General features: G+C 46.7%; 1 non-coding gene across 1 annotated transcript; it reads left to right on the top strand.

Annotated features, from left to right (window-relative positions):
* The first annotated feature begins 644 nt into the window (after nucleotides 1-644).
* On the top strand, nucleotides 645-754 carry LOC124507357 (U6 spliceosomal RNA). Its single transcript, XR_006961008.1, has one exon. It is a non-coding gene; the product is annotated as a U6 spliceosomal RNA (small nuclear RNA).
* The last annotated feature ends 14,392 nt before the right edge of the window (nucleotides 755-15,146 follow it).

The raw sequence follows: 15,146 nt of genomic DNA, 5'->3' as shown, positions 1-15,146 counted from the left end.
AGAGGAGCCAAGAACAAGGATCAAGTGGAAGAAGGCATAGGGAGGAAAAAAAAAAAAAAAAAGTCACCAGGTCTATCAGAACAATACTGGACCTCTGCCGCCCTCTAGCAGACGCTGGCCGCACCACCTCCTCTGCCGTGGGAGCCCAGGAACAGACAGCAGGCTCAGAAGCTGGGTTCCACCTCAGACACCGCCACTTTCTAGCAGGTGACGTGGGGAAGTTATTGAAAACAGCTGGGCAGTTATCTCATTTGTAAGGAGGGGTAATACTAGTCTTCACCTCCTGTAAGACTGTTAGGAGGTTTAAATGGCCAAGATGGGGAAACAGGGACCAGATTTAACCTCCCCCAGCAAGAACCCCTGGGAGGTGGGGGGCAGGTCTGACCAAATAGCTGAAATAACAGCTTTCAACACACAGCAGATCAGACACGAAGTACGGGGATCCCTGAGAGAGAGGAAACAAATGATCTCTCTCATTGCGCATCTCACTGACCAGTTTCCACGGCCCAGGGAGGGGACCCGGGCATGGCTTGCCGACTCCATGAGTTGAGGAGACAAAGCTGAGAGTCTGAAGAAACCAAGGTAGATACTGAGGAACTGGAGCAAGAGAAAGCTGCAAAGAGACACAACCCTAGAGCACTCCAGTGCTCGCTCGGGCAGCACAGATACTCACACTGGAACGACACAGAGAAGTAACATTAGCATGGCCCCTGCACAACGAAACGTGCAAATTTGTGAAACTCCAGAGAACTCCAGAGAAAGGGTCCCCTTTAAGTATGTAGCAGAGTACCGATCGGCACACGCATGTGCAGAAACTACCCGAGCCCAGGAGAGGACCACCTGACTCACTGCAGGGCAGGGTACCCAGCACTCACACAGGACGAATAGTGTCTCTCCCCTCAAGGCAGACCGAAAACTTCACAAACCACGAGGCATTTACCTGGAGTCTTGCTTGAGGACTAGGGAATGATTACCCCCAGAGTAAACACAGTTTCAGCCCCCCTAAGAAACTTAAAGGCATGACCCGAAAGGGTCAAACTCTTTCTAAGTAACTTAACGGTATCCCAGGACTAAGCTCCAAAAAACATGCAGTAAAACAAAAATATCCAGCACACAACATAAAAAGTAACAATGTGCAGCATTCCATAAAAAAATAAAATAAAATAAAATGGCCACACACGCAAAGGGGCAGGGAACATAACCCATAATGAGAAGAAAACTCCATCAATGGACTGAGTACCAAAACAGGGCACATCAAAACTGGTGGGAGAGGAATCAAGCAACACGTTGAGGGGAATTCACAGCAGCAAACCAGGTTTGGAAGCAAGAAAACTTTCAAATCCCTGTTTATCAGCTTCCATCTTTAAAAAAAAAAAATAGAAAAGAAGACCAAGTTATACTGAATGTAAGCGGGAGAAAGGAAATAATAAAGCTCAGGGCATACATAATGGAACAGAAAATAGAAGAACAAGAGAGAAAAATCAGTGACATTAAAAGCTAGAAGGTTTTTTTTTTTTTTTAACATTTTATTTATTTTTGAGACAGAGAGAGACAGAGCATGAACAGGGGAGGGGTAGAGAGAGATGGAGACACAGAATCGGAAGCAGGCTCCAGGCTCTGAGCCATCAGCCCAGAGCCCGACGCGGGGCTCAAACTCACGGACTGCAAGATCGTGACCTGAGCCAAAGTCGGACGCTCAACCGACTGAGCCACCCAGGCGCCCCAGGTTTTTTTTTTTTTAAGAAGACCAATAAAATTGATAAACCCCTAGTCAGATTGATCACAAAATAAGAGAAAAGATTCAAACTACTAATGTCAGGAATGGTAGTTGTGATATAATTATAGGTTCTACAGCTGTTATAAAGAAATAAAGGAGAATATTGTGAAAAACTTGAGGCCAACATATTCAAGAAATAAAATGAAACAGACAAATTCCCAGAGAGCCGTTATCAATGCTCGCTAAACAGTAACAGATAACCAGACAGTGCCCTGTATCTATTTTTAAAAGTCAATGTATACCTTAAAAATCTTCTCACAAAGAAAAGTTCCAGGTTTCATTACCTAACATTAAGGAAGAACTAATACCAATTCTACATAACTCTTCCAGAAAATTGTATAGGAGGAAGTATTTCTCAAGCCATTCTAGGAGGCAAGTATTGCCCTGATACCAAAACCAGACAGACTTTATAAGAAAACTACCGACCAATATCCTTAAGAAAATGAATACCAAAAAAAAAAAAAAGCTAAATTTTAGCAAATTAAATCCAATGATATAAAAAGATAATACATCATGACCAAGTGAGATATATTCCCAGAATGCAAGGTCAATTTATGATTTGAAAATCAATCAGTGTTATTCACCGTATTTATCAATTAAAAAAGAAAAACCATATAGGCATCTCAACAAACCCAGTAAAAACATTTTCAAAAACTCCAACCTTCAGGGCACCTGCGTGACTCAGTCTTTAAGTGTCTGACTTCAGCTCAGGTCATGATCTTATGGTTCGTGGGTTTGAGCCCCATGTCAGGCTCTGTGCTGACAGCTCAGAGCCTGGAGCCTGCTTCAGATTCTGTGTCACTCTCTCTCTGCCCCTCCCCTGCTCATGCTCTCTCTGGAATCCAACCCCTTCTCACGATACTGCTGCTAGCCTGGCCCCAACATCTGATCTCCTAGCTTCCACCCTACCCTTCAATGAACTGTCTCCAGAGCAAACAGAATATCCATTCCATGTCAAATCTCACATCTCTCTTTTCTTTGCTCACAGCATTGGCCAGAACCCCAAACACCACATCAAACAAACAGTGATAGCAGGCATCCTGATCTGGTTCCTTAAATTGGAAGAATAGGAGTCTAATGTTTCTCCATTAAATATTAGGTTTCTGGGGGATTTTTGAATATAACTTTGGCCAAGTTAAGAAAAATTTCTCCCATTCCTAGTTTGATATTTTTTAACCATAAAAGTTGAACTTTGTAAAATACTTTCCTACGTTAATTTAAATTGTTCTGTGATTTTTTTCTCTAGAAAGTTAATACAGTTAACATTTTTTTACCAAAAGTTTTATGATAACTTCAGATGATGGGCTACCTTTGTAGGTTACACCCTATGTGAGCATGATATATTTTTTAACATGTTATTTCATTCACTTAGCTAAGATTTGAGATTTTCCTTCTACAGTAATAAGTGAAATTGGAGTACTGTTTTCTTTACCTTTATTGTTCTTATCTGAATTTTGAATTAAACATTACATTAGACTCACAAAACAAGCCAGAAACCTTTCTCTTTTTCTATTGATGGAATCACTTATAAAAATTAGGGATTAACGATTCCTTGAACGTATTCTAAAACTCACCTAAAACTCATCTGGACTTGGGGCTTTGAAGATAGGAAATCTTTAAATACCACTTTAATTTTCCTTAATAACTATTGGTTTAGGTAACTTTTATAATTTCTTCATGAACTAATTTTGGCCCTTATTCTTCTTAAACTTCATTCTTTGCATTTGTTTTTTTTTTTTAAGTTATTAGCACAATTACGCATAATTTAATGTTCAGGCTATGCTGAGTTCACTTACCAACCTGTAATTATATGTACAGGCCAGTCTTCTTCCCAGTTGGAAAGAGAGAATTGGGGCCCCTGGGTAGCTCAGTCGGTTAAGCATCTGACTTCTGCTCAGGTCATGATGTCGCGGTTAATGGTTTCGAGCCCCGCGTCAGGCTCTGTGCTGACAGCTCAGATCCTGGAGCCTGCTTTCGATTCTGTGTCTCCCTCTCTCTCTCTGCCCCTCGTCTGCTGACGCTCTCTCTCTCTCTCTCTCTCTCAAAAATAAATAAACATTTAAAAAATTAAGTATAAAAAAAACAGAGATCATTTTCTTTGATAATGTTCATACGTATCTCTAGAACTGTGCACAACGGATCATGTCTCCAGGAGATTGTGCGCCCCATGTCCTCCTCGGAGAGTCTGGGCTGTTTTAATAGCCATTTCAAGAAGCTCTGTCCTGCCTGGGTTCTTTCTACAATAAAATATAGATGGATCCTTCACACTCTTCTTCCTTGCCTTGCAGTTTCGTGCCACCAGGGACTGCTACTGTGTCTTCCACATTCTTAAGATTTATCTCTTCCCATTCAGTGCCCAGTGCATTGCCCAAATAACCATGTCGATGGACTGATTACAATTGGAAGTGTTCTCTCTGCTGCATTACAATAAATCCAGGATTAACCAGAGAATCATTACCTAGAACTTCCAGTTGTTGGAAATATCTCTCTAGTATACCTTCACTTTTAGAAGTAACCAGCTAAGGAGTGCCTGGGTGGCTCAGCCAGCTAAGCCTCTCACTTTGGCTCAGATCATGCGTTCATGAGTTCGAGCTCGGTATCATTGGGCTCTGTGCTGACAGCTCAGAGCCTAGAGCCTTCTTTGGATTCTGTGTCTCCTTCTTTCTCTGCCCCTCCCCTGCACGCTCGCTCTCTCTCTCAAAAACTGAATAAATATTTTTTAAAAACTTTTTAAGTGACCAGCTAAAATAATAACTACCACTCATTCAATGCCTACTATAAACCTGACATAAATCAGCACTTTGGGTATGCTAGAAGCTTTATTAAAGCCGCAGAAGGAAAAAGTAACTTTCTTTCACTTATTGGGAAAACATGCCTTACTTGTGTTAAGTGACTTGCCTGAAGTCATTTAGTGAGTAAATAACAATGGGGATTCAAATTGAGATCCATCTGGTTTTAAACTGCTAACTGAAAGCTGGAATTTTTCTCAATAAAGAAGCTTCCAAGGAATGACCCAAATCAAATGGTTTCTGCCAAATCAGGTATACCTACAAAATTTTAAGCTCCTGGCTAATATTTTAATTCCTGGATAGCTATTAAGTTTCATGCTTGTACTAACTCCTGCCTACTGGAAGTAACTGCAGTCTTATACTGAGGAAGACTGTGCAACTGAGTTTGCGCTAAGAGACGAAGATTGCAAAGAATGAATCTAATGTTTGTATTAGTCAAGATTGTCCAGAGAAATAGAGCCAGTGGGATGGATAGATTAAGAGAGAAGAGGAGAAAGAAAGAGAAAGAGAGAGGCAGGCGGGGGGTGGCTGGTTGGCAGACAGGAAATTCTAGCAGGAGTTGATGTTGGGGTCTTGAGTGCAAGGCAATTTAAAGGCAGAATTTCTTCCTCCCCAGTGGACCTCAGTCTTTTCTCTTAAGCCCTTCAACTGATTGGATGAGGACCACCCATATTATGAAGGGTACTCTCTTTACCCAAAGTCTACTGATTTAAATCTAAAAACTACCTTCACAACAACATCTAAACATGTGTTTGACCAATCAACTCAGTACCATGGCCTAGGATAGTTGACACATAAAATTAACCATCACACAGTCACAGACCAGGAAGAGCATATTCTGGACAATAATGGATCTCAAATTTTAGCATGTATGGGAATCCCCTGGAAGGCTTATGAAAACACAGGTGTGGAGCCCCAGCCTCTGACTTTCCGATTCAGTAGAGGGGGGCTGTCTTATAATAAGTGCCTTGATGCTGATGATGCTGGCCCAGGGACCACACTGCGAACTCCTGCTGCATAGTGGCTACTTTGCTCTAAGTGATGACATTGAACCATCATGAACCATCATCACAGAAATGTATGCTTCTGATCTGTATTGTATAACAACAATTTCGAGTTTTTCCAACACTGAAAGTTTTCAACAAGAAGGACTTCCTTAACCCCCAGAAAAATGTCCATCCAGCCCTGAGCCCCCTCATACGATTATATAAAGAAAGTTAGGTGACTACTCATGTACCAGTAATCAGTTAATTCATAATTTAATTAACTTAAATTTAATTTATTGCGAAGCAATAGAGACACAACCCTGCGGGTCAGCCTGGACGTGGCTGACGTGCGTTGGAAGGGTACCACGAGTCAGGACACCTGGGTTGGGCAAGATCACGAGGCTCACAGTTCGTACCACTGCTCAAAGCCAGAACTCCCAGTTCCTAGTGCTTCCCTCCCTCAGGCCTCGGTTTTCACATCCATGAAATGAGTGGGTTGGCTCAGGTCTCTCCAGACCTAATTAGTCTTCCACCCAGGTCTTAACACATCTTGATTCAGTTCAATATAGACACTCAGAGAGTTCGTGGTGGCCAAGGGGGATGGGCTGCTCTGTAAGGTAGGTAGGAGGTTCCTGTGAGTGGAGGAATCCAAGAGGGAGGATACTTGGTGGGAACTTCATAGAGAGAATTCAGAGGGCAGACTGGACACGTCTGTCTCCTCTCACACTGTAAAGTTCTACGAATCCCTGAATTCCAGCCCAAATTCCTGGGATGGAGCTTAAAAGGAAGAAACAAACCTTAAAGAAATACAGGAAGGTGCCATTGTTGCTAGAATCATGACGGATGCCCATTATAAAAATATTCACGGTACTCATGCATCTTATGTGCAGAAATCCAAAATCATGTTGTTAAAGCGGTTTCGGGGTTTCAGAAAATAAATAAGTAAATAAATAAGTGTCGGGTCTCTACACCTCCAGGAAAACTGTTCTGACTTGGATTAATCTGGAACTGAATGTCACATTTAATCCTGCCAAGGCTTGGCAGGGCCTCGGGCAGGGAATGGTTTGCATTCCATCCGGAAAAGCGGCTTGGGTGCTGAGGAACCAGTCGTCTGGGCAGGGCCCCATCAGGGTGGCCAGACCACAGTGTTCCTCTGGGCAGACTCATGCAGCACAAGTAAACTGAGGGTCACCCAGTCTGAATCCCGAAGGCAGTTCCCCACCCCCACTCTCAACCTGGCCCCGCTCATCCCTCTGCCAGTGTTACTGCTGGAAACACCACCGTGCAGTAAAAAAGCTACATTTATTCCCGCTGGAAGCTGTGATTCCCACCGAACCACACACAATGCTAAGACTCAGCGCCTGCGTTCTAAGACTCAATGGACACAGCCTCAAACTTGGAGCCAGAAGACCTCCAGAACACCAGGCTCCACCCTTCAAGGGCCCTGTGATTTAGACAAGTCAAATCATCCCTCTGAACTTTGGTTTCCTCGTAGGTAACCAGGGGTTATTAAGACGTTTGACCAGGGGCACCTAGGTGCCTCAGTTGGTTAAGCATGTGACTTTGGCTCATAATCTCATGGTTCAAGGTTTCGAACCCCACGACAGGCTCTATGCTGAGCTCAGAGCCTGGAGCCTGCTTCAGATTCTGTGTCTCCCTCTCTGTCTGCCCCTCCCCCACTTGTGCGCGCGCTGTGTCTCTCTCAAAAATAAATAAACATTAAAAAATAAAAAATAAAATAAAAAAAGATGTCTGACCAATCAACTCAATACCATGGCTTAAAGTTGACACATAATGCTGGATCTTCCCACCTACACGAGAAAAAGATAAAGTCTGACATCAGAGCCTGTGCTGTGGTCATGTCTGCATGGCGACATGGTCCCATATGGACATCAATGTACGTTTATCTTTACACATAGATATACACACGCATACATTTCAGTTAAGTAGATACAGCCCCATCTTGCTAGAGAGAGTGATTTTTGTCTCGTATAAGCTCCACTCTCCCAGTATGCAGGAACTATCGGTAAATGTCAATCAATGCATAGAATGGCACTGAGAAGAATGGTGGGCTTCTCCTGTGTTCCTGGAGTGTGAGATGAGGGGCTCCTGGATGGCTCAGTCGGTGAAACAGTGGACTTCGGCTCAGGTCATGATCTCACGCTTTGTGAGCTCCAACCCTGCTTCGGGCTCTGTGCTGACAGCTCAGAGCCTGGAGCCTGCTTCAGATTCTGCATCTCCCTCTCTTTCTGTCCTTTCCCTGCTCTCACTCTGTCTCTCTCTCTCTCTCAAAAGTAAATAAAGATTAAAGAAAAAAATTTAGACTGTGAGATGAAACCAAAAGCCATCATCAGATTAGCTGTTATCTTCACAATGAGGTGGATGAGTTGGGGGAGGGACAGGGACCAGTGTTGCAGAAAACCAGACCTTTTATCCAGCTTTGCAGACAAGACCTGATCCCACCCCGGTCCTCCGGGTCTGGGCCTCGATGACTGGACTCTGGCCACACCTGCCTCCCCACTCCCCAGGGAATGAAGATCCTCTCATTACTTGGCCCTATTTTCCATCCCCAAACACACGTACTGATGATGTTCCCACATTCCAGCCCCACGCCAACCCAATTTGTCTAGAAATTGCCCTTTGGTTTCTTCGTATGACTTGAGGAAGAGCAACAGCAGGAACCAGTGTTCACAAAGACAGTATATCATTACAGTAAGGGGAGGGAGGGAAAGATTTAGGGTGCGAGGGGTTGGAATCCAGCAACACCACTATGGGATGTGAGCACTTAGAATGCAGAGGAACTCACGGTCCTGAGGACGGGCCAGGTAGGGGAGGACAGAAGCAGTGGCTGACCCACCAGGGCCCTGGCCTGGAAATGGAACCTAAAACTGCACCTGTGGGAAAGGTGGCCCAGCCTTCCCTCCAGGATGGTGCCTGAAAAACATCCATTGTTTGGGGCCAGTCCTTGTCACTCCCTTAAAGTACGGGGATTGTGAAACCAAAGCAGCAGAATCAATTGGGCAGATCTTCGTGCACACATTGGGCTGAACCGTGTACAAAATGTGGGTGAGTATAAAATACAAACAACCCCCACTGTGTCTAGGGAGATGCTGCCCCACCGTGGGCCGCTGGAACAAGCAATACTGTGAGGTCATGGCAAACCCCAGCTCCCCATGGGGACAGCGTGCTGTTTCCTGCTGCTCCCCTCCGTGTCCTGTAACTACCCCCCACGTTGGGGCACAGTGTTCCAGGGCCCAGTCCCAGCTCTTTGCACTGCAGCTCACAGCCATCTGTCAAGTGCAAAGTCTTCCGCTCCAAACTGCCACCCCCAGGGAGCCTATGACTATGAGGTCCACTGCTCCTCACTCTCGTCCCCGGAGCTGCAGTACTCCTGCATGGCCGAGGGGCCCACAGGACAAGGGTCTCTGGCCAGCAGTGGGAGTGACAGTGCCGTGTGTCACAGGCATATAGAAAGTTGGCACTTCCCAGGATCCCCGCAAAAGGAAGGAAAAGCTAGCAACCATCTCATTAACCACGGCAAGAGGCAAATCAGAGGCATTGGCCATAACGGCCAATGAAACAAAGTATCATTTGTGAGAGACCATGTTCTATCTGACTAGAGCAAAGCAACTGCATCATTTTCAAGTGTTTATGCGCAGGGCTGGGCCAAGATCTAGAAAATATCTAAATGAAAACAAACCCGTGAACTTGGCAGTTTCCGTTGATCTGATGGCTCATTTGCCTTTGATCCACTGACTCCTATTCAGGGAGATGAACAGAGAATTCCAAGTAACAAGGTCTCTTGTCCTTCAGCGTGGTTATAGGATTTCCAGATGGCATATTGGAAGGTATGACAAATGGAAGCAGGCCTGGAAATGAGATAAAACAAGGGGGCTTGAAGGCCAAAATTAGATGCCGCACAGCACGGTTTGACTTAATAGCAGTGGCGAAAACAAAACAACCCCTTGTGACCGAGCTGGGTTGAGAAAACAGCCAGGTCACAGGACCCATTCCTGCAGGCCCTGGAGCAATGCACAGCTGGGAATGTACTAGAAACCTGGGAGGGGCAGCCCAGTGACATTGAAAGGCCAGCTCGGAGGAGGCGGGGAGGCCCCCCCTCCCCATACCCCGGTCCCCTCGGTGCCCCGTGCTGCCCAGCCAGCGGCAGAGATGGGATGTCCGAAGCGGAGCACCCCTGGGCCTGGCGGAAAGGTCGCCTGGACGCAGCAGCACCACTGTCCGCTGCAAATGTCCCCTTGCCCCAGAAACCCAAGCCCTCAGCCTTTCCCAGGGGCTCCCTGAGCCTCAGGTCCTGGATCCGTAAGCAGAGAGGCCACAGGCAGTGTGGAGGAGGGCACACGTGCCTTTCAAGCAGAGAGCTCTGTGCTCAGATCCAAGGGCCCCACTTTCCAGCTGTGACATTGATGAAGGCTCCCAATTCCTCCGAGTCTGACGTCCTCATCTGTGGGGGGAGACAGTGACATCCGCCTTACAGAGGACCCAGAACAACCTAGCGCTCAATAGGCTTGCTTACTTTGTGTCCTCTCCTATCTAGTTGCCTTCAAATCTCCTCTCCTGTCTCAGGAGAGGACAGGTCTGGGGCTCATTCCCTCTGGCTTCCCTTGTGCCCAGCATGGCTGAGATGAGTGTCCTGAGAAAATTTCTTCCTGCCCACACCGAGGCCTCAAATCCCCCACACAAAGCTCCAGAGGCCATTCCCTGCAGCTCAAGAATATTCCTCCGGAGCCACCTCCTACTCTCTGTTTCAAACCCCTGACGTCAGTCTGGGTTTCCTACATTCTAGACCCATGTCAAATCTCATGTGGCCTCCTTCCTCCCCCCGACCCATCTTTCTTTCTTTATTTCTTTTTTAAATATAATTTATTGTCAAATTGGCTAATACACAGTGTGTAAAGTGTGCTCTTGGTTTCCGGAGTAGATTCCCGTGGTTCATCGCTTACATACGACACCCAGCGTTCATCCCAACAAGTGCCCTCCTCAATGCCCATCACCCATTTTCCTCTCTCCCCCATCCCCCTACCCACCCTCAGTTTGTTTATTGAAGAGTCTCTTATGGTTTGTCTCCCTCCCTCTCTGTAACTATTTTTTCCCCTTCCCTTCCCCCATGGTCTTCTGGGATATGTGGATCCTTCTTTCCTCCTTGTGCATTTAAGCTGAGGGCCCTTAAACACAGAGTGCCATCACACCAATTTATTGAGTGTGGCCTACCTTGAGCAACCCAGCACAGACCACTTCTTCCTCTTCTCAACCTTCTTTTCTCCTTTCCCAGTCTCCACCCCCTTCTCTTTCTCCCTCTTCCTTCCTGCTTCCCTATCTCCCCTTGCCTTGCTTCTCCATTGATGACTGCCTTCCTGGCCTTCCAAGCTTTGATTTCATTTCACTCCCAAAGACACTGCCTCTTGTCTCACTCCGTTTCTCCCAAATCCTTCACTCAGGGCCCTGGGAAGTCATGCCCTCAGCTGGGCTCTGCTCCCTTACCTCCCAAACACTATCACACAGTTGACAACTGTAGTGAACATTCAGTTTACAAAAGTAAAGTGCGGGGAGGTGGGTTTATTCTCTCCAATGAGACTCTCAACACCTGTCTGTTCCAGGCCTGGCTTGCCAGCCCTCTCCTCAATCCAGTGGGCAAACTCGCATCCCTCCAACGCATTTTCTTCTAAGCTACTAGCACAGGGCCCTGTTGCTTCCAACCAAAGAACTCTCACTGTGTGAGCGAGAGAGGACGAGGTGCCCAGGACACCAGCTGCAGGGGAACCTTGTCTGAGTCTATTCCAATTGTAGCAGTGAGAATGATTAGCGCCCAAGCTGAGGCAGGAGCAGTGTGTGTGCAGAGAAGGGGGTAGATTAAAGAGCTATTAAGAAGACGAAGACACTGGAATCAGATGTGGAGGATGAGCTCACCTCCAGGCTCCTGGTCAGGGTTTTGGATAGAAGGTAGTGCCCTTGCAAAGGGAGAAGGTAAGGGGTGGGGCGGGGGGGTGACATGACCTGCTTCAGACACAGAAGGACTGATCTATCTATAGAGGACCCAAGCAAGAGACCCCCAAGAGGCAATGGATTGTATGGTTCTGAAAATCATCCCAAGAACAGATTATTTGCCAAGGATGTTTAGGAGATGTTCCTGCCTGGGGTCCCAGTGCCAAGCAGGTACCTAGTGGGGAACTTTGGTGCTAAGGTTGGACAAGGAGCCAGAGTGAGATGGCAGAAATCCTGGAGGAGAAGGGTGAGGGCCCAGCCCCAAGTCAGGCTCTCCACCGCTCTGTGGCCTCAAAGGCAAGCCGCTTACTGCTTCCGAGCATCAGTCTGCCCATCTGTAGAGTGGGGAGAAAACAGCCCCCCTGCACTCCCAGCAAGGGGAATGATGAGTGTGGGAGGGCCTCTGGGCTACAGGAATAGAAATGGTCCTGTAGGCAAGTCAGGTCATGGACAAGGACCAACAACTTTAGATCAGGGCTGGGGCTGCAGGGAGGACGAGGAGGAAGCTGAGGGCCCTTAAACACAGAGTGCCATCACACCAATTTATTGAGTGTGGCCTAACTTGAGCAACCCAGCACAGACCACTTCTTCCTCTTCTCAACCAAATGTGAAAGCTCATCAAATTCTTGCCCTGGCCTCCAAGTCCTGGTGGATACACTGTTTTTCTCTCTAGATTTTTAGACTTGAATCCAAGCTGAGGAAAGTCTGGTTAAAGACAGGTTTTCTCTGATTCCTGAGACTGGGGACCAGAAGGGCAACAGACAGTAGCAAAGTTTCACTGACAGCCGGGGATGTTCCCTTCTGAGACTGGCTGCCTGGGGCTGAAAGACTTCTCTGTGCTGGGGGACCGCGCAGTCCCCGGGCCCACGTGTGGCACAAGACACTCTGTGGAAGACACGGAACAACACCCGTTCTTCAGCCACTGGAAGCTGTGGACACTGCAGGTGAATGAAAGGCATGACTGAATGCTGTCACCCTGGAACAGTAGTGTTCCACGTATGGCCTCTGCTTTTCAGAGCTACAGTAAAGACCGAAGGAAATGGAGGCACGTAATTGAGGACCAGCCTGAGTATCCCCCACAGGGACGAGGGGGAGCAGTCCTTGGGTGATTGGGGCCCAGCCTTAGAAAGAGCAGCTGATGTGTTCTAGAATACTGAGTCTGGAAAGGCCCCAAATCGTGTCATCGCTTAGACAATGATTAGTGAGAGGGCCCAAACCAGGGGGAGGGCAGCATTTACTACACTGGGCTGCTGCATAGTTGGAGCCTGTTCACATGGCAGAGGCCCACTCACTTGACCGTTGACCTTAGAGAACTCACTTCACCTCCCAGGCTCAGTGTCCTCTCCTTAAGCCTTGGTATCCATAAAGCATTAACAGAGCGCTGACACATGATAAGTGCTCAAAAGACTGCAGCTTTCATTTTCTTTGTTTTCTAACGTTTATTTATTTTTGAGAGAGAGAGACAGACAGAGCACCAGTGGGGGAGGAGCAGAGAGAGAGGGAGACACCGAATCTGAAGCAGGCTCCAGGCACTGAGTTGTCAGCACAGAGCCTGACACGGGGCTCGAACCCACGTACCATGAGATCATGACCCGAGCTCAAGTCAGACGCCCAGCTGACTGAGCCACCCAGGTGCCCCAATGGCTTTCATTTCCTTAAGACATTACTCTTCTCTCCTTTGTCCTTCTCTCTAGCAGCAAAAGCCCAGGGAGAGCGGGCTCTTCCCCCACCGGTGACAAGCTAGACTTTCGTTAGTACTTTACCTCTCCAGGTCTAGCTTCTTGTCTGCCAATGAGTGGTGAAAACAGATGATGGATAGGGCCACTTGCTGCAAAAAATGTACAGAACTGTGAGTCCAACATTGTGTGGTTCTCTGGACTACATGCTCATGTACCTGGGGAGTCTCCACCTACCAGGAGTTCCCCTCGTACTTCTGTGGGCAGGGAACAGGAAGGGTTGCATTAGCAGCTTGGGGTCATTACCTACATATCCTGGTGATAAAGTCGGCTTCGGAATCTAAACTGCAACAGACTCCAGGCTCCACAACTCAGTCTGAGAGACAAAGTTCTAGACGCTCTGGGAAAACATCATTTGTGAAAAAAAAAAAAAAAAACAAAAAACTAGCAAATAGTCCAAATAACATTAGTGGATATTTTTAATGAGACAAAAGTTATGAGTGTCTCTCCTTTCCTGTTATTAGTACTTTAAAATATGCAAAATATTAAAAAAAAGCTTGCAAAAACATCCCTAAGTACCACCCCATTGCTACTTAGTCTTGCTCATTGATGACATTTCCATTTCCATTAGAATATTCTTACAAGACTTCTTCACATCATCTTCCTCAACTCCTGCTGCCTGCTTCTCCTCCTTGGCTCTGTGACACATTCTGGAATTCGGCCCTTTTAAGAATCAGCCCTGAGAAGCCTGATAAATAGTATCTGGCAAATCCATGGAGATGTCCGCTTTCATCGCGAGAATGGTTTTAAAACAAGCATGAGTGCCTTTCACACGGCTCCAGGAGGGCTCTCTCATCACTCTTCAGTCTTAACATTGGCAGGTCCCACCCTTTAAAGGGCATCTTAGCATTACGTGCCCACAGAAAACAGAGGAACAGTCAGAGAAGTAGCTAAGGGTCAGCCTGTGGGGTCCTTACTCACGTAACGTACGTTTCAACACCACGTCTCAGATCCTCCACCCTTAGCTGGGGATCCAACAATTTAATTGAGTTCTGACACGAACTACCCAGAGCTAGGGCAGACCCCACAAGTTGAGAGATCGGTCCCACAACATTGTCCTTGCCTCAGATGCCAGTGGCAAACGGAGTCCCCAGGCCACCTGCACTTCTGCCCTGCCATCTATAAATTCAGGGTTTCCACAACGCCTCTTCAGCCTTGGTAATTTGCTAGAATGATTCACAAAACTCAGGAAGACTCTAGTTAGAGTTACGGTTTTATTATAAAGGATACAAAGCAACAGCAAAGGAAAGAGACGCACAGGGCAAGATATGTAGATGAGGTGCACGGAGCTCGCCTGCCTTCTTCAGATGTACCACCTTCCCTGCACTTGATGTGTTCACAGACACAGAAGCTCTGTTGGCCTCATTGTTCCAGAGTTTTTAATCCAAGTTGTTTTTTTTTTTTTTTCTTTCATGTAGGCATGATTTGATTACATCGTGGCCATTGGTGATTAAAATCAGTCTGCAGCTCCTCTCTCCTCTCTGGGGTGGGGCTGAAAATTCTAATCCTCCAATTCGCCTGGTTGGTTCCTCTGGCAACCAGCCCCCATCCTGAGGCTTTCTAGAGAACTGCCAAGATTCACCTCATTTAGCTAAACTCAGGTAAGTTCAAAAGCAGGGACTCATTGTGAATAATAAAAGACACTCCTACCACTCAGGAAACAACTCCAAGGATTTTAGGAGTTCCTTGCCAGGAACCAGGGACAAAGATCAAGAATCTAGTTTTTATTGTACCACACAGCTGTGGCTGGGCTTGAATGTCACCTGGCTGACAGGGCAAAGCATCAGGTTCCTGAGTGGTAAATATCCCAAGACAACCTCAAACCTTTCTAACAAGTAGGCCATGTGCATCCAGAAGG

Source organism: Lynx rufus, unplaced genomic scaffold (assembly GCF_022079265.1).
Source record: "Lynx rufus isolate CCGP_SWC_20201006 ecotype Redwood Valley unplaced genomic scaffold, mLynRuf1.p SCAF_11, whole genome shotgun sequence".
Taxonomy (NCBI): Eukaryota; Metazoa; Chordata; class Mammalia; order Carnivora; family Felidae; genus Lynx; species Lynx rufus.
Note: the sequence above shows the minus strand (reverse complement) of the source record. Positions and strands in the feature narration are given on the sequence as shown.